This window comes from Chlorocebus sabaeus, chromosome 17, assembly GCF_047675955.1.
Source record: "Chlorocebus sabaeus isolate Y175 chromosome 17, mChlSab1.0.hap1, whole genome shotgun sequence".
Lineage (NCBI taxonomy): Eukaryota > Metazoa > Chordata > Mammalia > Primates > Cercopithecidae > Chlorocebus > Chlorocebus sabaeus.
Window position 1 is genome coordinate 74,259,583 of NC_132920.1, and position 25,993 is coordinate 74,285,575.

Below are 25,993 nucleotides of genomic sequence, written 5' to 3' on the forward strand. Positions count from 1 at the left end.
CAACTTTAAATACCATCTATATTCTGAAAACTTGAACACTTTTATCTTCAACCCAGACCTCTTTCCCAAACTCTAGACTAAATCAAATGCCACCCACTCCCTCTACTCCACCCAGCCTGAAATCTCTACTTGGATATCTAATCAGAATCTCAAGCAAACATGTCCAAAAGTGAACTGCTAATCTTGCCCCCAAATGATCCTCCCACAGACTTCCCATCTCAGTAAACGACATCTTTCCAGTTGCTCTGGCCAAAAATTTGCAATCATCTTAGGCTCTCTCTTTCTCTCAAAATCCTCACTGAGTTTCTTCTCAAATCCCATTTACTCTTTATTTAAATAATTTATTCATAATTTGAATACAACTTACTACCATATTTCTTAGCTACATTACTCTAAGTAGAATCTACTCTTGCTTCCTTATGGTCTATTCTCACTATAGCAGAGAGAGGGATTTTTTTTGTTGTTGTTTTTTTTAAATAAGGAGTGTCACTCTGTCACCCAGATTGGAGTGCAGTGGCGCGATCTGGGCTCACTGCAAGCTCTGCCTCCTGGGTTCACGCCATTCTCCTGCCTCAGCCTCCTGAGTAGTTGGAACTACAGGCGCCCGCCACTACGCCCGGCTAATTTTTTGTATTTTTATTAGTGACGGGGTTTCACTGTGTTAGTCAGGATGACCTCGATCTCCTGACCTCTTGATCTGCCCGCCTTGGCCTCCCAAAGTGTTGGGATTACAGGCATGAGCCGCCGCATCGGCCCAGGGACGTTTTTTTTTTTAATGTTAAGTGAGATGATCTCACTTCTCTGTTTAAAATTCTTCAGTGATGACCTGTTTCACTCAGAAGTAATAACATACACATAGGTACGCTATAAATAGACATGAAATAGTAAATTACCATTTTGTTTCAAAATATAGTTAATTCTGTACGCCAATTGAAATGTATTTTATATTATGATGAGATATGAGATTTAAACATATTTTTCTTATAAATTACTAATTATTTATCTCAACAGCAGCCTTGGGTGAAGCTAAATTGTGATGTTTATTTTGTTCTGTCATAGTACTACTTAGTATTAGATTCTGTCTTTCCCTCTTACTGCATCATGCTTTTACATTTATTTTTTAAAAAGAAAATCATTATATTTATGCTTTAACAAAGGATAGAGCTAGTCATCCCATTTTCTTTTTATTCACAACTTTCTCATTCTTCCCAGTTTATTTCTGTATATGTATGCCAACTCACTCACATACTACATCCTGGTCAGATGAATGATAAGAAGTAGTGTCTCTTTCATACTTTTATGTCTAGACTCTTTTGTATGTACTATTTCTACTTAGATTTGCTACTAGAATTTTTGGGATTTTGGGATTTCTGACATGATGTTTGAGACATGATATATATAAGGTAAAATATTCCTTTCTTTAATGCTTTGGACTGAAGTGTCAGTTTTTTTTTTAATTTTTTTTTCAGATTTTTGAATATCTGTATTAGGTTGAGCATCCCAAACCTAAAAATCCAGAATCCAAAATGCTCAAAAGAGTATTCATTTTGAGTACTATGCTAGTGATCAAAATTTTAGGATTTTGGAGCATTTCAGATTTTGTAGATTCAATCTGTATCTCCTTCCCTCTAATTGGCCACCAATTCTGTCTGCTGTCCTTGTGTTGAACCTTGTTTTATCACACTTTCTAATGCTATTTGATTGTCTGCTGTTGGTACCTGTCACTTCTGAGGTAAGGGCTTCCCCCTATTTTAACGACATCTGCACACTCCCTACTCCATACTCCACAACTGAACAATGATGCCAGCCTCTGAACATAAATTTTTTAACGGGAGTAAATTCGGACTTTTGAAATTAATTTTATAGTTTTTCCTTCATTTTTTGCTTAAAATGTTTCATTGCAAGTTTGTCAGTGTTCTCTTATAATTTGGGGGAAAATTATTGACATCTTTTAAAATAAGAACATTTTATTTCTTGTCATTCAAATTTTCTTATACTTTGTTGTTATTTTCTCTAAATTGGTAACATGTTTCTTATTAGAGGCAAACGTGGATGTTTGTAAATTAATTGCTATTGTGAATTAGAGTTCTTTTTCATTGCATTTACAGGTGATACTTGGGATGATAGGCTTTGTGCCTTGGAAACTTTTCTGGGAAAATTTATTTGGTATTTTGGCATCTTTTATAATTCTTCATTATGAAAGAATTTTTAAACTAGTTTTCATAATGTAATATATGTCATAATTTTGTCTTTTGCTGTATTTATATGCTTTGTTTATTTTGGCTATTTAAGAAATTTTCACAACAAAGACTTGTAGAAAACAGAATTTTATAAAAATCATATAAATGCTTATTAAGATTTAAAATTTATTTTTAATACTATGTTCTAAAATTGTATATGTTGTGTGTGTATGTTTACGATATGGTTTGGTTGTATCCTCACCCAAATATATTGAATTGTAATTCCCATAATCCCCACATGTCGTGGGAAGGACCTGATGGGAAGTAATTGAATCATGGGAGTTGTTACCTTCATGCTGTTCTTGTGATAGTGAGTGAGTTCTCACAAGATCTGATGGTTTTGTAAGGGGCTTTTCTCCCTTTTGCTCTGCACTTCTCCTTCCTGCCATGATATGAAGAAGCACATGTTTGCTTCCTCTTCTGCCATCACTGTAAGTTTCCTGAGGCTTCCTAAGCCCTGCAGAACTGTGAGTCAATTAAACCTCTTTTCTTTATAAATTACCCAATCTTGGGTATTTCTTCATAGCGGCATGAGAATAGACAAATACAATTTTTCAGATTATCTAAAGTATAGGACATACATACACTAACCATGCTATTTCCTCACCTCCCCTAAACATCACAATGCATTCCTTGAATTAGAGATTAATGTATTCCTTGAAATATAAACTAATGCATTCCTTGAATTAGAAAATTTAAAAAGTAGTTAATGGGAACAGGACTTGGTATAATGACTATTGTTCACCATTAGTGTTGTATTTTCTTCTATCACAGTGTCAAGACACACACTTGGAAATTGAACAAGTATAACCGTTACTATGGAGCACTTGGTTTCATCCTTAGAATGAAAGTAGCTTCCAGAAGAAGGCTGGTTTCAGAAAGCCTGAAAGAGGTGGTACTAGCATGAATATGTTTCTCTGAAACTGAGAAATGTGTAACCTGATTGCACTCAGAATGAAAGCAATAAAACTTAGTAGCAAAATAATAGCCAGATTCACAGGTTTAGACTTTATCTTTTAACCCAAGGCTACTAGAGAAAGGTTAATGCTAATGAAGATAATCTCATAAACAGAACACTCAGAATAGAAATGGGGAAACTTAGAGAGCAAGCCCAAGGAAAACACTGCATTTCCTCATTGAACTCTTAATGTAATTCTATGAACATAGTATGCTAAGTACAGGAATGGATTGAAATAAGAATCAGTAAAGATGCTTGCACAGGAAATATCCCTGGTTGGGGCACACACACAGACACATTCATGCATACAAATATATCTTGGTAATTCTGCTTGTACTAGGCTAGAAAAGCATTTCTTTAACATTCAACATGGGCTTATGGAGCCAGATACCAAAAAACTTACAGAGTGAGAGGTTACACAGCCCTGAGATGTAAGATTTGCTAAGGAAAATCCAAATACAGATCTTTTCTCTTAAGTAACAATTTTAATAGTCTATGTTTTGTATTATAACACTTTTTGTATTATAGGATTACAATATTATTTTTTGTATTATAAAATTTTAAGATGTTAAAAAATAGCTATTAACCTGAAAGTAAGGTTGATTATAAAACACATTGCTTCCTCATCACCACTGATATTAAAATAATCAATAGACAGCACTGGCATTCATATTAAATCAAGTTAAACATAGGCACAATTTACCTCCTTTCTTCAGTTCTGCCAGTGTCACTAAGTTGGCTTTTCCAAAGTCTACATAACGTCACAAACTAAGATGAGACATTGGTCAGCCTTCCTTCAAGTACTCAGTGCAAAAATGTTTATTTTACATCTTTAAGTACAACTTTGATTTTGGGAAGACAAATGGAGAATTTGGGGGAGGGTTCTGTGTAAAGAAAAATATTTTTAAAACATACTTCATTTTAAGATTTTTAAGGAAAGCTATCCAAAAGTTATAGCACAATGATAGACTGATACATTGTTTTGTCTAAATAAATCCATTTGCCGCAGCACTGATTCTAGGATATCTTCCAAAGCTACAGATCTTTGGTATTTCCCTTGGTGCACACATGTGCATCTGCTGTGCCAGTGTGCTGTACTGCTTTGACTCAAATGTCCTCCATATCCAGGCATTAAGTCACTATACTGGACATGCACCACTGGAATGCTGTGGCCTACATAACGTGTATGTGGTTTACATTTTCAGTAACTGGGAGGCAATTTAATTGTCTGACTCAATTACAGTAAGTAAGAGCCAGACTGCCAACTCTTCATTCACCTCACTGAAAACGAATGCCTCAAAGTCAAGCCAAATTCTCGAAGGAGAAGCTGGGTCAACAAAGCTGTTGCTGAGGCACGTGTGTTCCAGTCTGTATTTTGAGAAAATTGTTGGTTTTCCTTGATCCTTTATTTCCAACTCTGGATCTCCAAAGCTGGTCAAACTCTAGGATAAACCGTGCAATTGAGTTTGACTCATAGCTGAATGGGGATTCTATTTTGGGCAACTGCTACTTAGATTAAAGCCAAAAGAAATAGTACCCAGTAGGAGGAATCATAATGAAACTGGGTTTTGATTAAGATGGAAAGTGTACATTTTCCAAGCAGCATTGATATGCTAGAATTCCACTGTGGTCTTAATCTCTGGTGCAGAGGAGTAGCTTGGACTCTTGGGACTGGACTCTTGGGACTAGACTACTGAATGTCTTCTATGGTTAACTGCCTGAAGATTAGTTTGCCAAGTGACTCCATCTTTGACATGCCAAAACTGGCTTCTGACAAGAAGGTTGGGGTATGCCTCATCACAGAGCTGGCATGTGTCAAGAAACAGCCCAAGTGTCTACGAGAAACAACTCTTCCAACTCTGTTTCTAATGAGCTAAAGGAATCTGTACAAATCTCTTTGGGATTTGCCAAGCAGTAGGCGTTAGATTTTGTCATCCCTTCTTTGGAAACTATGTAAGAGATAATCAGCAGGGGTGGTGATCAAGGCTGCCATTCACTATGATAAGTCCTAGAGAAATTAAGAAAAATTCTAGTAAGAAAAGGAAAGCCATAGTGAGAGATCTGTGTTTTTTAATCTATCAACTCTGAAAGCAAGTAATTCTTCAATATTTATAGTAAATATGAGAAACCATATAAATTAATAGGCACTCCTCAGCAGTAAACCACTGACATATCTTAAAAGTTGTAATGATTATGATAGAAAATTGTTCTTCTTTTGCTCACAAGCTGAATTTATTCAGTTAAAGGAAGACTCAGAGTGGGGCAGAAGAGAAGGCCGGGAGAGAAAACTCTGACCTGAGACAAAAGCTATTTTGTTTTCATTTTTACATGTATTTTATTTGATAAAATACGAATAACATAAAATTTATCATCTTAACCTTTTTTAACGTGTGCAGTTGAGTAGTGTTAAGTACATTCACATTATTATACAAACACACTCCAGAGCTCTTTATTTTGGAAAACGAAACGTTTTATCCATTAAACAACAACTCCCTGATGTTTTGTTTTCAAATATTTTAGAAATCATTATGCTTATGAGTACAGAACAAATAATTTCTATTTTTTAACCCACGAAGATACCAACAGGTACTGTGGAAGGCTTTTTGCTTACTACCTGCTCAATGTATTTGAGGGAGTTAAAACACTTCCAAATGTAAGTCCAACTAGTTCGTTTTTTGTTTCTATTTTATTAGTGTCTTTAGGATGATATGGCTATGTTTGAAAGATCGATGGATCAGGAATTATTATTTCAGTCCCATGACAGTATGCTTTTTCAATAAATACAATATAAAGACGTTGTAATGACATGAGATAAACTCTTTAACTGATTATGGCATTATACATCACCATCAAGGGATTAAAAGACAGTCTATTTTATAAACATAATGTTAATCAACAGTGTCTGGCTCTTTCAAAGTCTTCACTTGCTTTCCACACAGTACATTTTAAAAATAGTATCTCATAATTTTCTAATAACTAATTCATTAAGAAATTTTCTTTTGGAAATCTTATACCTTGAAAGATACTCTTTTAAAAAATGGTTCACATAGTTGTTGGGGCTGGTAAGGATAGACAAGTGTGGTGGAGGATAGTGGCCCCGGCATAGGATCTAAATAGATTTGGGCCCAGGCTCTGCCACTTTGTAACTGTTGGTTATATCTTTCCTTTTCTACTCAGTTTATCTACAAAATGAAAAAAAAAAAAATGAAATAACGCATGTAAAGTTCAGCATAGTGCATGACACATAGGAAACAGTTAATAGAAGTCACTGATTATTACTACTGTCCTAAAAATAAGAAAAATGGGTACATACACATACACAGTGTCCTTTATTCCATTTACCAATGTCCGAGATTGAAGTTATTTCTTTAAATTATGATGCAAAGACCTCCAGTATCTTTGTTCTTAGACACAGTCTAGAAAACACTTGGCAAGTAAAATGTGGAACCACCTGTGGTTCCTAGTTTCCTACTTCCCAGAAGACTCCATTCTCCTCACTGCTGAGGGCTAATATTTTAAATACAAATAGTATCAGCTTCCTCTTACTCTATTTTATTAATTATTTTCCTTCTATTCCCTTCCTCTCTATTCTCCTCTCTAGAAAGAAGATTGAGATGTGTTGGCGGGCTTCTCAAGATCCCTATCGATGGCAGAAGGCTGACATGAGTTGTCCATAGTCCAGGTACACTGAGTAGGACTGCAAAATCTGTTCTAAGAGCTGCCAATCATTCTTCATCCTAATGTTAAGATGAAAATGTTTTTGGAGGAATATACTTTAAATTCTGGGTGGTAACAACATCTTTTAAAAAGATTATTTGTGTATTTTTAAAATTTTGGCAACAAATATGTCACTTCTATAACCAGAAATAATAAACATTTAAAGAAAAGAAAGAAATTGATAGTATGATTAAGAGAGTGCTCATCCAGGGAAGGAATCATTTGTTCACTTTCTGCTGTTTCTACCACAATTTTTAAGAATCTTGACTACATGGAGATGTAAATGACTTGGACATCTGGGTTACGCATTTTATTGTTCTTGTCATTCCTCGTGACATTTCTGACAACTTCCCTTAGGCATAAAAAATTCTATGAAGTACACTGACAAATGACATAGATATACACACACACACACACAAACACACACATATATATGATTGTTCAAATATATATATATTTATTTATTTATTTATATTTCCTTCCTGGAGTTTCTACAACTTGTAAATTAAATTGAAAATGTACAGATTATTTCCTTTATTTGTCTGCTTTTTGGCCTGAGAGGTTTTCTCACATGTTTACTTTTTCCTTCTATTCATATGACGTTTGAGAATGTTGCATGCTTAGGCTTGTATCTTATCTTCTACAGAAGCCTTTGGTATGTCAGATAAATTTCTCTTGCTCACCTGGAATATATTTCAGTGGCATGACCCATTGATGTATACAGTTAAAGAGTAAACATAGTGGCACTCAAAGCATTTTCTGAAAACAACATGTTGAAAATGAAATTGATAATATATTTTAAAATTTACTTAGAAGAGCAATATCTCTGGTACATGGACATATTTTTCTTGCGTGGATTTTTTCTAAATTTCAGTACATCTATTTTAAGAAATTAGAACATTTACAACTTCCTTAGTGAGAAAAAAGGTAATTTCATATACCACTTATTCCATATGCCTCTGTTATGTCAAAATCTCTAACATTTTATTTTTTTGGTCCAGTCGGCTATGTCAGGAAACACATCAGTTCACGACACGGGCACAATCCTTGAGTCTATTTTCTTGTACTGCCTTTAATTGTTTTTTTTTTCCCCCTTTGCGAGTCAAGGACATCAGTTTCAATAAGCCTCGTGTATCAGGAAGCGTGTGGGCCGCCTAATCACACAGACTTATAGAAAGCAGCATAATACATTATGGGCCAGGAACTTCAGCTTCTGGAACACTTCTTCCCCAAAATTCCTTACATGAAACCTGCTCTGCCAGACCAAGGCTAAGTTATTACCCACAACACTTGGTGGAGTCCCTCTTCTCATGAGGCAATTTTATCTCAAAATCATTTTTTTGTAAAAAAATGAATAGCCTTACTCATAAATATGAGTAACAACTGTCATACTCAATTTCTAAAAATTTTGAAAAGAAATTAAACAGAATAGAGGAGATTTGCAGTAGGAAAACTTTGATGAGTAGCTCTTGAAATAAGTAGGAAAGAGTCTGCTCTATTTACAGAGACTTTCCAAGTCCACAGAGGCACATATTGAATATATTATAGACCATTTTCTCCTCCTTTAATATGTAAGATGCTACTTTTTTTCTTAGATTCTCTGAATTGTTAATGTACTGATTGTTCATACTTTGGCTGCCTCGTGCATAAAAAATAAGCCTCATCATGATTTTTCAGAGAAGGTCTCTTTAATCTTACCTGTATATGGCGTGTGTCATTGTATTGATCATTTCTGATGTGAAAAGACAGGACACCACACACTTTCAAACTCTATTTGGTGAATCTCCAGAAGTGAGTGATGAGTTCTTATGAAAATGCAAAATTAATTAAAACAATTACATTTGTTGGGTATTTAGACCTTCATATATATGTGTGTGTGTATATATGTATATGTATGTTACAGTATTTAGCATATTAAAATGCTGTGATTATTTTATTACATTTTATTAATTTTATACAGCATAATATATAATTATTCTCCCCTCTATGTTAGCTTGTTGTTCCATGATGATTTTATACCATATTAGATTATATTATAACACTTCTTTACACGAACCGAGATTATCTACAATGCAATGACTGGGTCTTACTCTTCCTTGGCTTTGGAGTGTTTTGCATGATTATTGGCACATAGTAGACAGCCAATGTACACTAGAGTTAAGTGAGTGAAGAACAGATAAATGGTTAAATGGATGGTGGGCAGTCATAAGCATATATTCGATACTATAATATTGTCTGTAAAACAAATGTAAGAGGATTAACTGGATTTTTCCTATAGAGCTCATTAGAATTAAGCATGACGTAAATAGAATGATTAAGTAATACTACACAACAGGGTTTCTCATCAGTGGCAATGTGAACAATTTGGGTGGGATAATTCTTCATTGTGTGTGCTATCCTATGAATTATAGGATATACAGCAGCATCTCTGGCCACTTCCCAGTAGATGCCAATAGCAATCCTACTCGCTCCAGCTCTGAAAACCAGAAATGATTCCAGACATTGCCAACTAGCTGTGAGGCAGGGAGGGACAAAATCTCCTTCGATGAAGAAGCTCTGTATATAGTGTCTGATTTCGGGATAGTATTACACATTTGTATTACATTTTCTTTTTCCAAAATGTAAATACATAATTGAGCAGGGAAATAAAGGGAATAGTAATGACATCTTCTGCCCAGATTGGGCAAAATGGAAAGCAATCTTTGTCTTCCAGAAAAATTGTTTCAAGAAATGTTATTTATTCTGGTAAGCTGCATATTTTCAGGCTGTAAAGTAAAAATAAATCTCTAGATGTCAAAATCCTAGTGCTTTTGGGCTCTCCAATGTGGTTTCCATGGGCTCTCCATGTGGTTTCCTCCTACAACGTATAAATTCCCACCTCTGTTGGAAGAGCCCTACACTGCCTTCTTGAAGGTTTTATATTTGACTTCTATTTTAGAACTGATCTGGCAATTTTCCTAATTAAATATACCCATCATCCAAATTCTGCAGGATTTGTCTGTATTTTGTTTCCTTCTACAGGCTGTACAAAATCTGAGTCCTGAACTCCTTAGTCTGTACATAAAATTTAATTAAATCTAATAATCATTTTACTGACATGTTTCCAAAACACTTGCATTAAAAAAGAAATTTCATCACTGAAGAGTCAGGTAAGATAAATTCTATGTATAAATGAAGAATAAGGAAATGGAGACGTAGATAATTAGGAAACTGTGAGCATATTACTGATGGAACTAGAAGTAAATCTAATGCCTTCAGTCCCAATTCCAAACTCTGAACTTGGAACTTCCACATATGTAAGAATGGCCTTGGGAGCTTGTTAAAAATGCACATTTTATGCAGCCTATGCAGATCTTCTGCTTCTGTGGGTGTCTGTCCAAGAATTTCCTTTCTTACAATATTTATTTATTTATTTTTAGTATCTTAAGTGCCCAAGATTGCCATCATTGTACTGGTCTAGATCATGGTCCACCTTTTACAGGACTGTTCTGATTATTTTGTTTTTTCCCTTTTTTCCAGTTTCCATTCTTCCCTCCCTTTCCCTACCATGCACATCCATCTTAATATGTTTCATGCATGTTCTTAGATATCTGTGCAACTTTGAAAATCTATAGGTTGTTTTGACTGTACCTGTGTTTTTAATTTTCAAAAATGGTATTTGAAAATACCACAGATCACTTTATGGCTTTAATTTTTTATCAGCACTACATTATTAATATTTATTCACATTGCTATGTACATTTAGTTCTTTTGAGGGCATAGTTTTTGCATAGTATACACTCAACACGTTGCCTTGTTCATTTCCTTGAAATGGACACCTGAATTATTTCCATGTCCCAGTTGCCATACTCAGGGTAATGTTGAACACCATCAAATTCCTTGATTGGCTTGTGAGAAAGTGTCTCTCCTGAAGACTTGTTTCACTGGGTCATAAGATAATATATAACAAAATTTGACTCATTACATTCAGAATGCTGGCAGGGAAGGATATATTCATACACACCACTATGGTGGTACACTTCAACTCTCATCCCCGACCCCACATATTCTCGCCAATATTTGGCACTATATTACCTCAATCTTTGCCAATACCACTAGTATTAAGCGCATCTTTTGCCTATATTTTTAGTAAAAACTGTATCATCCTGTGAGAATTCTAATATTGGGCATCTTTCCATATTTTTTTTGGACATTTGTATTCTCTATTCTGGTAACCAGCTATTGTTTCCTCAGTTTTATTTTGTTTATTTATTTTCATGTTTATTTCTTATATCTTGTAAATCAAATATCTCTCAGTTTTAGACATTGTGAATGATTTCTGACAGATTGTTAACAGGCAGTTAATATTTTTGTAAGAAAATTCGGTTTTAATAATATCACATCTATTAATTCATACCTCTAATCTATTTGGTATTTAGCTTTGTGTATATTGTAATGTAGAGATTCAACTATATTTTTTCTCTTTCAAGTTTGCTGATATGTGGTGCCCTCTGTATGATAAAGTTCCTATATATCCATAAACCTATTTCTGGGTCATATTCAGTTCCATGGATCTATTGATATAATCCTCTACCATTACCACAATGACTTATTTTCTTGCTCTTTGTTTCTTGTCTTTGTCTCTCCTTTCTTCCTTTCCTCCCTACCTCCCTCCCTCCCTCCCTCCCTCCCTTCCTCCCTTCCTTCCTCCCTTCATTCCTTCCTTCCCTTTCTTCCTTCTTCTTTCTCTTCTGCTTTTCTTTCTCACTTTCTTTCTTTTCTCCTCCATTCCTTTTCTTCCTTCCTGTTAAAATTTTCATCACTGTTCTTTAAAAAAATTCAATCACTATAGTTTTGTAGCATATCTATTGTAACTTATCAGTCAGTGTTCTCTAGAGAAACAAAACCAATAAGAGAGGTAGGTAGGTAGGGAGGTAGATAGATAGATAGATAGATAGATAGATAGATAGATAGATAGATAGATAGAGAGATGATAGATGATACATACATACATACATATATAGATTGATCTTAAAGAGAAAAAAAGAGAGATTTATTTTAACCATTTTCCCATTTAGAAAAACAAAGTACAGCTTGCTGCCAGCACCTATTCTACATAAATAAACACACTTTTTGAGGATGAAGCAAATTTGACTGATTTTCAGTGTAAAAATAAAATAAAAACAGTTCTTAGAGTTATTTCTAAACAGCACTGACATCAGAATCATCTGAATCATCAGGATCATCTATTTCAGAAACATGAGATTCATCAAATGAATCCTCGAGAACGATGTTGACATTACGCGTAGGAATTCCACCTTTTCTAGGACTTGACATTTTCAGCGGTTGAGAATTACTGTATTTTGTAAATGGAAATACCACTACTAAAACTAGAATGCTATAAATAGAATGATGTCTTTTGTTTCCAAAGTTGATATACTAGAGCAATACAAAAATAATAATAAAAGCAAGATATTTCATGGCAAAGTTATCTCAGAGTAAACACTTCTGCAAAAGTGCCCTGTTCTCAGGGCAAACCCTCAAAGGATTAAGGAATTGGCTCATGTGAGTGCAAAGAATGAAAACTCTGAAATCAATAGGACAGACCAGCAGAGTAGAAACTCAGACGGGATTTCTACATTACAATCTGGAGGCGGAATTCTCTATTCTTTGGAAAACCTTAGTGTTTACTCTTAAAACCCTCAAGTTACTGAGACCCACCTATATTAACAAAAGTAATCTCATTTACTTCAAGTCAACCAATGGCAGCTATTAATATCTACAATATACCCTCACAGAAATATCTAGACTAGTGATTTTTGTTTGTTTGTTTTTTTGTTTGTTTTTTGAGATGGAGTCTCGCTCTGTCGCCCAGGCTGGAGTGCAGTGGCACGATCTTGGCTCACTGCTTCCTCGCCTCCCGGGTTCATGCCGTTCTCCTGCCTCAGCCTCCCAAGTAGCTGGGACTACAGGCGCCCACCACACCAGCTAATTTTTGTGTGTGTTGTTAGTAGAGACAGGGTTTCACCATGTTAGCCAGGATGGTCTCAATCTCCTGACCTCATGATCCACCCACCTCGGTCTCCCAAAGTGCTGAGATTACAGGCATGAGCTACCGCACCCGGCCTAGACTTGTGTTTTATCAAACAACTGGGCATCATAGCCTAGACAAGTTAGTACATAAAATTAACCATCATGGTGTTGGAAAATTGTATGCAGAAGAATTAAACTGGACTCCTACATTTCACCATATAGAAAAAATAACTCAAAATGGATTAAAGACTTAAATGTAAGACCTCAAACTATAAAAGTTCTAGAAGAAAACCTAGGAAATACTCTTCTAGTCATTGACCTTGGCAAAGAATTTATGTTGAAGACCCCAAAAGCAAATGCACCAAAATAAAAAATAGACAAATGGAACTTGAACTAAAGAGCTTCTACACAGCAAAATAAACTATCAACAGAGTAAACCAGCAGCCTACAGAATGGGAGAAAATACTTGCAAATTATGCCTCTGACAAAGCATTAATATTTAGATTCTATAAAGATTCTAATATTTAGATTTTATAAATAATTCAAACAAATCAACAAGAAAAATAACCTCATTAAAAAGTGAGCAAAAGACAGACATTTCTCAAAAGAAGATATACAAACAGCCAACAAATATTTGAAAAAAATGTTCAACATTACTAATCATCATAACTAAATAGAAATAAAAAAATATAATAACCAAAATAAAATCTCAATAGATAACCTAACTGCAGAGTGGTGGAGACGGAGGAAAGGATTGGTGAATTTGAAGATAAAATAATAGAAATTACTCAACCTGAACAACAGAAGAAAGTGGACTGTTAAAAAAATAAACAAAGCCTTAGGGACCTGTAAGGCTATAACAATAGCTCTAAATTCATGTTAACAGAATTCTGGAGGAACAGGAGAAACACAGAGGAGCTGAAAAAGTAGTTTTAAAAATAATGGATGAAATGGTAGAAAATATGTAAATCTACCTGACTCAAGAAGTTGAGTAAACCCCAAACAGGATACATCCAAGAAATCCACGCCAAAACACATCATAATGAAATTTCTAAAAACTAAAAACAAATATAAATCTTGAAGGCAGTAGGAAAAAAAAAAATCTTACCTATGGGGGGAAAACAATTTGAATGACAGCAGATTTCTCATCCAAAATTGTGGAGGTGAAGAGGAAGTGATACAATACTTTTCAGGTACTAGAAGAAAAGAACTGTCAACTTAGGATCCTATATCCACTGAAATATTCTTCATTAATGAAGAGGAAAGCAAGACATTCTCAGATGAAGAAAGACAACTGTAGTTTTTCACCAGCAGACCTACTGTAATGAAATGGCTAAAGAAAATTTGCTAAACAAAAAACAAATTATAAAAGAAAGAATCTTAGAACATCAGCAAGCAAGAAAGAAAAATAGGAAAAGTAAAACTATAGGTAAATATAATAGACATTTCTTTTATTCTTGAGTTTTCTAAATTATATTTGACAGTTGAAACAATAATTTTATCACCATCTGATCTTCTAAATGTATGTAGGGAACATATTCAAAACATTTATATTATAAATAAGAGATGTAAAAGAGTATAAAGGTAGGTAAGGTTGCCACACTTCAACTTAAAAAGTGTTGCAACAACTGACTGTGATAAATTACATACGAACAATGTGATGATAGTATGACACATATGATTCCACTTAGATTATAATCTTGAAATTACAAAATTATGGAGACAGAGAGCAAAATGTTGTTTACCAATTGTTAGGGATAGTTGGAGGAAAGGATGGGTGTGACTATATAGGAGTATAGAGAGGGATGTCACTGTTATAATAATTTTGTACCTTAATAGTGATAGTGTTTACACAAACCTGCAAGCAATAAAATGGCATAGAACTATATACATATATTGTACCAATGCTAGTTTCTTGGTTTTTATACTTCATTATTGCTCTATTAGATGTAACTGAAACACAGAAACTCTCTATACTATCTTTACAACCCTCTGTGAATTTACAATCAATTTCATATAACAAAATTTAAGCAAAATCTGCATCATCTGTCAACATAGTAATAAATTAACTAACTTTTGAAAATAGACTCAGAGTGAAGAGACTTAATACATTTCTTTCCTTTTACTGGGATTTAGGAGGTCTTACATTTTGGAAAGATGGAGTCATTCCAGGAGGCAGTGTCACTGTGTAGAACTAGATTAGGCTGTGAGCTCAGTTATTCTATCATGCATTCAAAGAAATAATGTAACTGCTTTTTGAAAAACATAATGCTAGGTGGGAAAGTCAAAGTCAAGTAAAACAAGGTCCTCACTTCCTAGAGACCTAAAGCTTATCAGAGGAATACAGGCGTGTAACCAAATCAAGGCTCTAAAGTCCTATAGATCATGTAGCTCTTTGTACAGAATATATTGAGAGTTCAAGATAGATGTAGCTCTATCAAGGCTGCCCAAAGAGAGAATGTTTCTTGAAGGAGAGAATCTTCCATCTGAGAGTTGAAGGATGAATGGTTCTTCAGATAGAAAAGGATGAAAAACAGGGCAAAGAGCTCATATATAATTTCTCTTTGTAAATTTAGCACCTAAAACTGATGGCTATTATTGAAGAGGCACTCCATAAATATGTGAAACCCTGGGAAGTTAGGACTGTATGGAAGGAAGGGAGATGAATTCTAATCATGAAAGGTAGGCAAAAGAATAAATTCCTATTTTTTTCCCTGAGTAGTGTTTTACCAGGGGTGGCAAAATTTATTTCTCTTGTATGTGTGTCTAACTAGAGACAAACTGAACAATAGAATTTTTAAAAATAAAACAAATTTTCAAGGCTTTTGTTCTTTCAATTTTTTAAACAGAGCTTAATGAATAATTTTAGGAAATTATTGGAATTTGTAAGTTCTAAAGTTTTGTATTACTTTTTGTGTTTGTTTCTAAAAATGTTAACCATTGTAAAATAGAACCAAACAAAGATTTTGATCAGCCTATTTGAAACTGTAATCAACAGAAGATACAAAAATAGATCTCAAATTCTTTAGGCAATATCTATGGAACATATAAAAGTTCTTGTTATTGAGTTGTTATTAAAATGGCAATTATATAACTGCTCACTACTATGTGTGAATTTAAGACTTGGAGGCTAGCCCATGCTCAATAGTTTATTAAAATTGAGGCAGAAAGTTAGAAGTGGAAAACTAGTTAAATGTGATCTTTAGATCTCCACAGGATAGATGAGTTAAATGGTTATATAAAATTCTCATTTCTCAATAAATAAGGATGCCTCAGAAGACAGTATTTTGTTTTCACTTCTCACAATAACAGAATATTTTAGCAAACAAAAGCTCTTATTGGCATTTAAAGACACAATGGAAAAATGTATGCAATTGGTGTTGGCAGAGTTGTGCATCCTATAACACATCATTTGCTGTTATATTTGCCATGATCCTTGAAATTTCAAGTCAGGTGTTATATAGGCAAGCCAATGTTTAGAGCTAAATTTATATGATTTTTCCTCATGGTAGACAATGAGGTGTTTAAATTGGAAGTTATTCAGTTGTTATAATCCATTTAGATGGACAATCAGATAATTTATATTGCAAGCCACAAAACAGGACATTTCTGAATTTTTACTTTTATTAGAGATACATATGTGAAATAACAAGGAAAAAATACAGTGGTAACACATTAACTATTCAATAAAGATAGCATATAATACATGTAAAATACATATATGTGTATATGTACATGACACGTGATATATGTGTGCATGCATATGTAAATATATATATAATATTATAACCAGGTATCTTTCTTGAATGTGCTAATGAATATTTCCTAAATGTTGGGCTGTCTACACAGTATTTTATTTTTCCTCAAGAATTTTTATCCTCAAGAATCCTAAGAGATATGTAATATTACTATCTTCATTTAATAGGAGAGACCACTGAAGCCTAGAAAGGTTAAGTGACTTGACCAAATTCACCCAGCTGGTAAGAGGTCAAGCCAGAAAGCTAAAATAAAAATGGTGAGCCTGACTTTAGAGGCCATATACGGACACATTAGGCACCCCACACATTTATATTGAAGCAAATGGCCTCGAAACATGGAAAAATGCATTAGAATATGTGTCTCTTAGGCTTGTTTAACTTAATTTTTTAAAACCACAGTCAACATTTCTCAAAGGGTTCACTTAATTCATTATTGGGAATTTTTCAAAAGTCATTCCACAGCAATTTTCTAACATAGGAAAAAAATTGTGACATTTTCAAGGAATAGAAATTAAGCAATCCATATGGCCATGTTTCTCCTGGAAACAACATATTTTGGCTCAGTGCTGGACCATGCATCAGAGACTGGGCAGGCTCTAGCACATGTCCCAGAGCCACTTGATGATTGTTTTAGCAGGAGTTACCAACACTTTAACAGAGTTAAGCCAGGCACTTGTGCAAATGAGTTCTGGCTCCACCTCCATGAACAGCTGATAGAAGACAGACTTCAAGTGTTCTAGTCTGGGAGAATATCAGGGCATGTTATGGTGTTTTTAGTCATATGCTCACATTAACCTGCTTTACAGAACAATTGAACTAGAAGGTATCAGAGAGAATGTCTCACCTAACTCCCACATTTGGCAGCCAGGACTGGAGAATAAAGTGATTGACCCAAAGCCATGCAAATAATCAAAGGCAGAGTTAAGGGGAACTGAGATCTCCTGGCTCAAACAGTGATTTCAGCCACTCCTAATAACAGCTGAGAAGTGGTCTTTACATTTTAAGTATGAAATCTCCTAACTTCAGTGGCTGGAGTTTAAAGGGGTGTATTTTTGGTTTGTGTGACTGAAACAGCCACAACAATATCAACAATGACTAGTTTTTCTCTTCATCTTTCACCAGTATTTTCTCTCTATTAACTATTCTCAGGTTTCCCAATGTAGCAGATGACTCTAGCAGCTCTAGCTTCACCATCTTCGTAAGTTCAAGTGAAAAGGAAAAGAGAATCTCTTTTTCTTCAACAATTTCAAACTAAAATCTTGAGTCTGACTTTTCCTGGCCAGAATTAAGTTTGTACTTATCCCTGAAAAACCATCAATGCTACGTTCGTGAATTTACCAATTGAGGCAGAATTTAGGTCACATGACTCTCCAAAGCCTCTTCAAAACCACATGACTCAGAGTGAGGCAGAGGTATTTGGGATATTTTCAACAGGAGAAAGGTAAATGAATGGAGAGTGCCAAAACAACTTATGTCAATTATACAATCATAAGTACAACCAAAATAAAGTATGGAAATCAGTATTTTCACCTATCTTAATAGCGTGAAAGATTTATTCTGTTGAATATTTGCCATATTTCACTTACTTTCCACATTCAGCACTCTGCAATATTTAGAGAAGAAAATAAGTCTCCATATACTGAATAAAGACATATCAAAATTTGTGTGACAACATATTCCTTAGATTCGTTACATTTTTTGTTTATTTGTGTGTTTGTTTATGAGACAATGTTTCACTCTGTCACCCACACTAGAGTGTGGTGGTGTGAACATGGCTCACTATAGCCTCAACATCCTGGGCCCAAGCAATCCTCTCACCTCAGCCTCCTGTGTAGCTAAGACCACAGGTGGGCATCGCCATGCCCAGCTACCTTTTAATTTTTTGTAGGTATGGGGTCTCACTGTGTTGCACAGGCTAGTCTCGAACTCCTAGGCTCAAGCTATCCCCCCAACACTTCAGCTGACCTCCCAAAGTTTGGGATTACAGGCGTGAGCCAGTGCACTCAGACTTACATTTTTTAATAAATGAATTTAAACAAAGAAGGAATAGAAACGTATTTTTAAACACAACAATTAACAAACCAAAGTGTATTGCAAAGTATTGGAAGGGACAGCAGGGTGAAAAAATGTTACCCCACCTGCAGGAGGTGGAAAAGGTGATAATATAAAATAAATATTTTCACCTATCCTAATAGAGTAAAAGATTTACTCTGCTGGATATTTTCTGTATTTTGCCTACCTTCCACATTCAGGACTCTGCAGTTTCTTGCCCAACTATTCCTTTTAATTTTTCCATAATACATTTTTTAATGTTTTATGTAATATATGTATTTGTTATTTCTTTGTTTTACTAAACTGTGTTTCCTACTGGAATGTAAGCTTCAAAAATTTGGAGATCTTTGTACTTGTTGCTGATATAGCCTAATGTCTAAAAGAGTGCCCAGCATACAGTGGACATGCAATAGATATTTGTTTAATGCTATAGAGTCTTATTTGGTAGCCATTAGCCACATATGACTATTTACATTGTAAGTTAGATTATTAAAATAAAGTTAATTTTAAAATTGAGTACATTATTCACACTAACCACATTTTAAATGGTCAATAGTCACATGTGACTAGAGGTTACCATGTCAGGATGATGCTGTTATAGATCATTTCTATATTTTAGAAAGTTGTTTCAGACATTGCTAGTTTAATAAATGAATACATTTCAAAGTAATGAAGAAGGTAAGTGGGTGTCATGATAACTGTCAGATTAATGAGATTAACATTTAAAACTAGAAAGCTACACTAAGTCTTGAAAGACTGTATAGAAAATTAGAAACAGTTAAGAGTATCAATAAAAAGTTTCCAATAAAACCTAAGTCTGAATTTGAATCTAGATTATTTAGGTAAAATTAGAGAGACTGAACCCTTTGGGGACAGATCTGAAAGTGGAAATTAGTAAATCTTAGGCCATTAAACATAATACTCATAACACTAATTTTAAAATTGCACAAAAAAACTTTTCAGCCTATAAGTCTCAGAAAAATTAGTTCATAAAAATAAGAAAAATAGATATAGAATTTTTAATAAAAATAAATGACATTTGTAAACTAGAACTACACTATGTGAACATGGACAGCCAATGGAGGAATGAAGCCTGGCACAACATCAGCTTTCTAGTGTCTCACTTTTATTTTTAAATAGGCAGCCAAGGAATCACCAGGCCTTTGTGAAAAGTCTTTGACATGGAAGAGTGAAGCCAAAATAACCTCATGGAAAAAGGAATGTTAGAAACAAGAGATAATATTAAGCCCGGGAAGAAAAGTCCTCAAAGAAAGATTATCTTACATCTATGAAAGAAAAATGTGGTGTCATAAAAAGTAGTAAGGAAGAGAGAAGAGATTAAAAGAAAGAAAAAAAAGAAACATTAAAGAAAGAAAAGAGGAAGCAAGTATGCAAGCACAATCTGAAATAAAAAATAAAACAACAATTGTTTTTAATTAAAAATAAAATGATTTTTTAAATGACAGGGTTGAAGAATGAGAACTTCATACATATTATTTGAAAACCTGGTACATTTTTAAAACATCTAAAGAAAATTGGAAACAGGGTTCCTGTTTTCTTTTTTAAAAAGGAAAAACATTTCATACTCATTGATAGGAACCATCAATATTGTTAAAATGGACACACTTCCCAAAGCAATTTACAGACTCAATGCTATTCCTATTAAACTACCACTGATATTCTTCACAGGACTAGAGAAAACTATTTTAAAATTTATGTGGAACAAAAAAAGTTCCCAACAGGCAAGGCAATCTTAATCAAAAAGAACAAGGCAGGAGGCATCATATTATCCAACTTCAAACTATACTACAGGACTACAGTAAGCAACACAGCATTGTACTGGTACCAAAAACAGACACATAGACCAAAAGAACAGAATAGAGAACCCAGAAATCAGACCACACACCTACAATGATCTGATATTTGACAAACCTCACAAAAACAAGCAATGGGGAAAAGATTCCCTACTCAAATGGTGCTGGGATAACTGGCTAGCTATATGCAGAAGATTGAAACAGGACCCTTTTCTTACATTGTATACAAAAATTAACTCAAGATGGATTAAAAACTTAAATCTAAAACCTAAAAATATAAAAACCATGGAAGAAAGCCTAGGCAATATCATTCAGGACATGGGCATGGGCAAGGACTTCATGACTAAAACATCAAAAGCAATGGCAACAAAAGCCAAAATTGACAAATGGGATCTAATTAAACTAAAGAGCTTCTGCACAGCAAAAGAAACTACCATCAGAGTGAACAGGCCACCTACAGAATGAGAGAAAATATTTTCAAACTATGGATCCGGCAAAGATCTAATATCCAGCATCTATAAGGAACTTAAACAAATTTACAAGAAAAAAAAAAACATCAAAAAGTGGATAAAGGACATGAACAGACACTTTTCAAAAGAAGACATGCATATGGCCAACAATCATAGGAATAAAAGCTCAACATCACGATCATCAGAGAAATGCAAATCCAATGCACAATGAGATACCATCTCATGTCAGTCAGAATGGCTATTATAATATTAAAAAGTCAAAATATACAGTTACTGGCAATGTTGTGGAGAAAAAGGAACGCTTATACACTGTTGGTGGGAGTGTAAATTAGTTCAATCATTGTGGAAGACAGTGTGGCAATTCCTCAAAGACCTAAAGACAGAAATACCATTTGACACAGCAATCCCATTGCTGGGTATATACCCAAAGGAACATAAATCATTATGTTATAAAGACACATACACACACATGTTCATTGCAGCACTATTCACAATCTCAAAGACATGAAATCAATATAAATGCCCGTCAATGATAGACTGGATAAAGAAAATGTGGTACATACACACCATGGAATACTATGTAGTCATTAAAAAAAAACAATGAGATCATGTCCTTTGCAGGAGCATAGTTGGAGCTGAAGGACATTATCCCTAGCAAACTGACAGAAACAGAAAACCAAATACTGCATGCTCTCACTTATAAGTGGGAGTTAAATGATAACAACACATGGACACATCCAGGAGAACAACACACACTGGGGTCTATTGAAGAGTGGATGACAGGAGGAGAGAGAGGATCAGAAACAACTAACTAATGGGTACTAAGCTTGATCCCGGAGTGATGAAATGATATGTACAATAAACCCCCATGACACGTGCTTATCTGTGTAACAAACTTGCACTTGTACCCCTGAACTTAGAAGTTAAAAAAAATTTAAATCTCTAAAAGTTTTTGTAGTATTATTTACATCTTAAAACTATCTGCATGTAGTGTGCACATAAAAATAAATCAATAAGCTGTTAAAAACTAAATATTTTAGCCTATAATTACTCAAGAACTAAAGGTTCTCCTTTTTTCTTCTTAGCTCACTTTTTGGAAAATATGATTATTATCTTCATAAGCCTCTTTATTTATTTCATAACCAAAGGAGACCTCAGCTTTGCAGTCTTATTATTATCAGGATTGTAGTTCCAAGTGACTTTTTACCATTTTAATGTTTATTTCTAGCAAGTTTCAATAATTACAGGGCACAGAATGAAGGATACATTATTCTGTCAGTTTATATACATACTAGATTATATATTGTGTTAGAGTTTCTTCTATTACCCTTTCTAATGTTTGTGAATACTTTTCTATTGTCTAAATAGTTTTAAAAACTGCCTCTAGTTTTCTATACCTGTAAAAAATATAAAGCAAAAACCAAGACTGACATTTGTATTAGAATATTATTTATGCTTACTGATCTGGAGAACTTCTGTCTCTGTGTGAAGCTTCAGAACATAATTTTATTTTCCATTAGGTGACTGCATAAGCCTAGTTTTGAACAACAATCTTAATGCTACTTTTAAAAAATGTTTGTGGATACATAGTATGTATGTATGTGTGTGTGTGTGTGTGTGTGTGTGTGTGTATATATATATATTTATGCAGTACATGGGATATTTTGATACAATCATGCAATGTGAAATAAGCACATCATTGAACATAGGGTATCCATCCTCTCAAATATTTATCCTTGGGTTACAAACAATCCAATTACATTCTTTACTTTAAATTACACAACTAAGTTATTACTGAATGTAGTCACCCTATTGTGGTACCAATAGTAAGCCTTCCTTATTCTTTTTTTTTTTTTGGTACCCATTAAAATATTCACGCCTCCCTGCCAGCCTCTGACTATACTTCCCAGCCTCTGGTAACCATCTTTCTACTCTCTATGTCCATGAATTCAATTGTTTTGATTTTTAGATCCCACAAATAAGTGAGAACATGTAATATTTGTCTTTCAGTGCCTGGCTTATTTCACCATGTCATTGCAAATGACTGGATCTCATTCTTTTGTGGCTGAATAGTGCTCCATAGCATATCTGTACCACATTTTCTTTATTCATTCATCTGTTGATGGACACTTAGGTTGTTTCCAAATCTTAGCTATTGTAAACATTGCTGCCACAACAAACATAGGAGTGCAGATAGCTCTTTGATGTACTGATTTCATTTCTTTTAGGTATACACCCAGCAGTGGGATTGCTTGACCATATGGTAGCTCAATTTTTCATTTTTGAGAAACTTCTGAACTATTTTACATAGTGGTTGTACTAATTTAATTCCCACCAACAGTTTACAAGCGTTCCCTTTCTCCACATCCTCACTAATATTTTTTATTACCTGTTTTTTGAATATAAGCCATTTTAACTGGGGTGAGATGATGTCAGTGTAGTTTTGGTTTGCATTTATCTGAATAATGCTACATTTTCAACAGAACTCTTCAGAGTGTGTTTGATAGACCAATGAACTAGCCACCATTCAAACGTGCATGCCTACATGTATTCATTCAACACACACCCATCAAGAACTCACGGGAGCTGCACCAGTCATTGCAGTTTTCTCAAAGGCCTCACTAGAATTTAAGCTTCATAACAGTAGAGTTTTTGTCTACTGTATTCAATGTCATCTCTCTATCACAGAAAATGGTGCCTGGCATGTGGACGATGCTCAATAAATGTTTGTCTCTTGACTGATGCACAGAAAATACTACTTAGTGTTTTAGGGTTGGATGATAACTAGATTAAAACCATAGCTCTGAGGCTTGCTGTATCTGTGATCTTATCAAATATCTTAAATCCTGTATACATGCATTACCTTATCTATGAAACAGAAATAAGATGCACATGGTTCTTGTAAAAATTGAACAAGGAAAAAGTATAAAATGCATAACATAGTATATATTTAGAAAAATGTTATAAAATATATAACATTGGCTAGCATAAAAGTAAATTCTCAGTAAATTATATCTGTAATTATTAAGGCAGTAAGCGTCATAAAAATATAATTTATTTATAACCATAACAAAAGTGAAGTTTACTACAGCAAAGGTTTGTGCCAATAAATTAAGAAATGCAATTTACTAGAGTTTTCTCACTGGGTAATTATCAGGAAAACATTTCTGGAAGGAAGGTTCTCCTAATTTCTATTTTTTCTTTGTCTATAGAACAGGTGACTAAATTAGTACTGATGACATTTTTAATGCTAAACATTATAAATATTAGACTTCTGATGATCCCAAATCACTCGTATCTATCTCTTTAAGTTTCAACAGTATAAGCTAGGAAATGTGTTACTGGGGGTAAAAACCAGTCTCAGACCAAGTGTTGAAAAGTGCCCCCCTCCAAATGTCTTCCCCAGACCATAGGCAGCCCCTGTGATGAGTATCTGGCTTGAGTCTGGTTACTTGTTCGGGTAGATGTTTATCTCATCTAAATCACTAAAGCTACTTTTTTAGATGGAGTCTCACTCTGTCACCCAGGCTGGAGTACAGTGGTGCGATCTCCATTCACTGCCTCTCATCTCAGTTAAGACGTTAACTGAAAGCTTAAATTGGAGTGTTAGTGACATTGTTTAGACATGACCCTTTCAAGATGGTGTTTGTGTAATTCATATGCAGTGAGTGCTAAGAAAAATAGATAGAAACATTGGGTGAAACATGTCATTTACCCATATGTCAAAAGATTTGAAAATTCTCATGCTTTTCCTAACTGTAGTAGAGATATTTGGTTGGAAGATGCAAAAATCAATACCATTGAGAAAAGCTAGTTATAACTAGAGAAATTCTTTACAATATTCCATGTGACTTCTATTCTTTTCTAACTTAAACTCACATGCAAACACTAAAGAGACTAAAACATGTTCTAAAGAAATTTATGAGAAAATTATCACTAGTAATTATGTGTTTCCTTATTAATACATATGTATCCTTCATATCTATATATATGAAGGATACCAGATACCATTAGTTGACTTAGACAACATACTAAAAGCAATAACAATGACAACTGATGATATTTTATGATTTGGTCAGAGGAACTTTTATGTCTGAAAAGAAAATAAAAGGACTATAGTAATATAGAAACCATCTATAACTTAATATAGGAACATAATCTAAAAAATAAAATTCTCCACATAGTTTGTAAAAGAAAATATAATAATCATATGGCTACAATAACACAAGAAGAAATAGAACCACAAAAGGATGAGCCAGAATTGCAGTGGAAAAACTCTAAAGAACAGAACATCACTCAAAACTGATGATCAACTTCTAAATAAATTAGAAATAACAATGAACATAATACAGTTGAACTGAAACTGCTTCTATAGAGAAAAGCATCAAGATTACTACAGTGAATTCAGAGGAAAAATAATGCGTATGAAAAAAAGATTCCTGAAATGAAGGAAGAATTTCATCTGCAGAGGAAAGAGCATACCCTATTATAACAAAAATTAATATGAAGCAATGAATAAACTGTCAGGCATATCCTGGGTGAGTTATGCTACTTCTGAGATATTAATAATAATTCTTCAGACATCCAAGTAAAAAAGTAACTCATTTATCAGACAAGAGGAAGAAAAATTAGGCTAGCTTCAGACTTTGTCCCAGGCACATTTAATGACAGAGCACAGTGGAGCAATGTGAAGCTTTAGAACACAATTTTATTTTCCACTAGGCATGTATAAGCCCAGTTTTGAGCTACTTTTTTAGATGGAGTCTCACACTCTGTCACCCAGGCTGAAGTACAGTGGTGTGATCTCCACTCACTGCAACCTCCACCTCCTGGGTTCAAGCAATTCTCCTGCCTCCATCTCCTGAGTATCTGGGATTACAAGTGCCTGCCACCGTGCCCAGCTAATTTTTGTGTTGTTAGTAGAGACAAGGTTTCACCATGTTGGCCAGGCTAGTCTCCACCTCCTGACCTC

General features: G+C 34.3%; 1 long non-coding RNA gene across 1 annotated transcript in view; it reads left to right on the top strand.

Annotated features, from left to right (window-relative positions):
- Nucleotides 1–18,224, top strand: part of LOC119620181 (uncharacterized) — a 572,671-nt gene extending 554,447 nt beyond the window's left edge. The window contains exons 3-4 of the long non-coding RNA XR_005236642.2: nt 6,800–6,880; nt 17,835–18,224. This is a non-coding gene — a long non-coding RNA (uncharacterized lncRNA). The remainder of the gene's footprint in view (nt 1–6,799; nt 6,881–17,834) is intronic.
- The last annotated feature ends 7,769 nt before the right edge of the window (nt 18,225–25,993 follow it).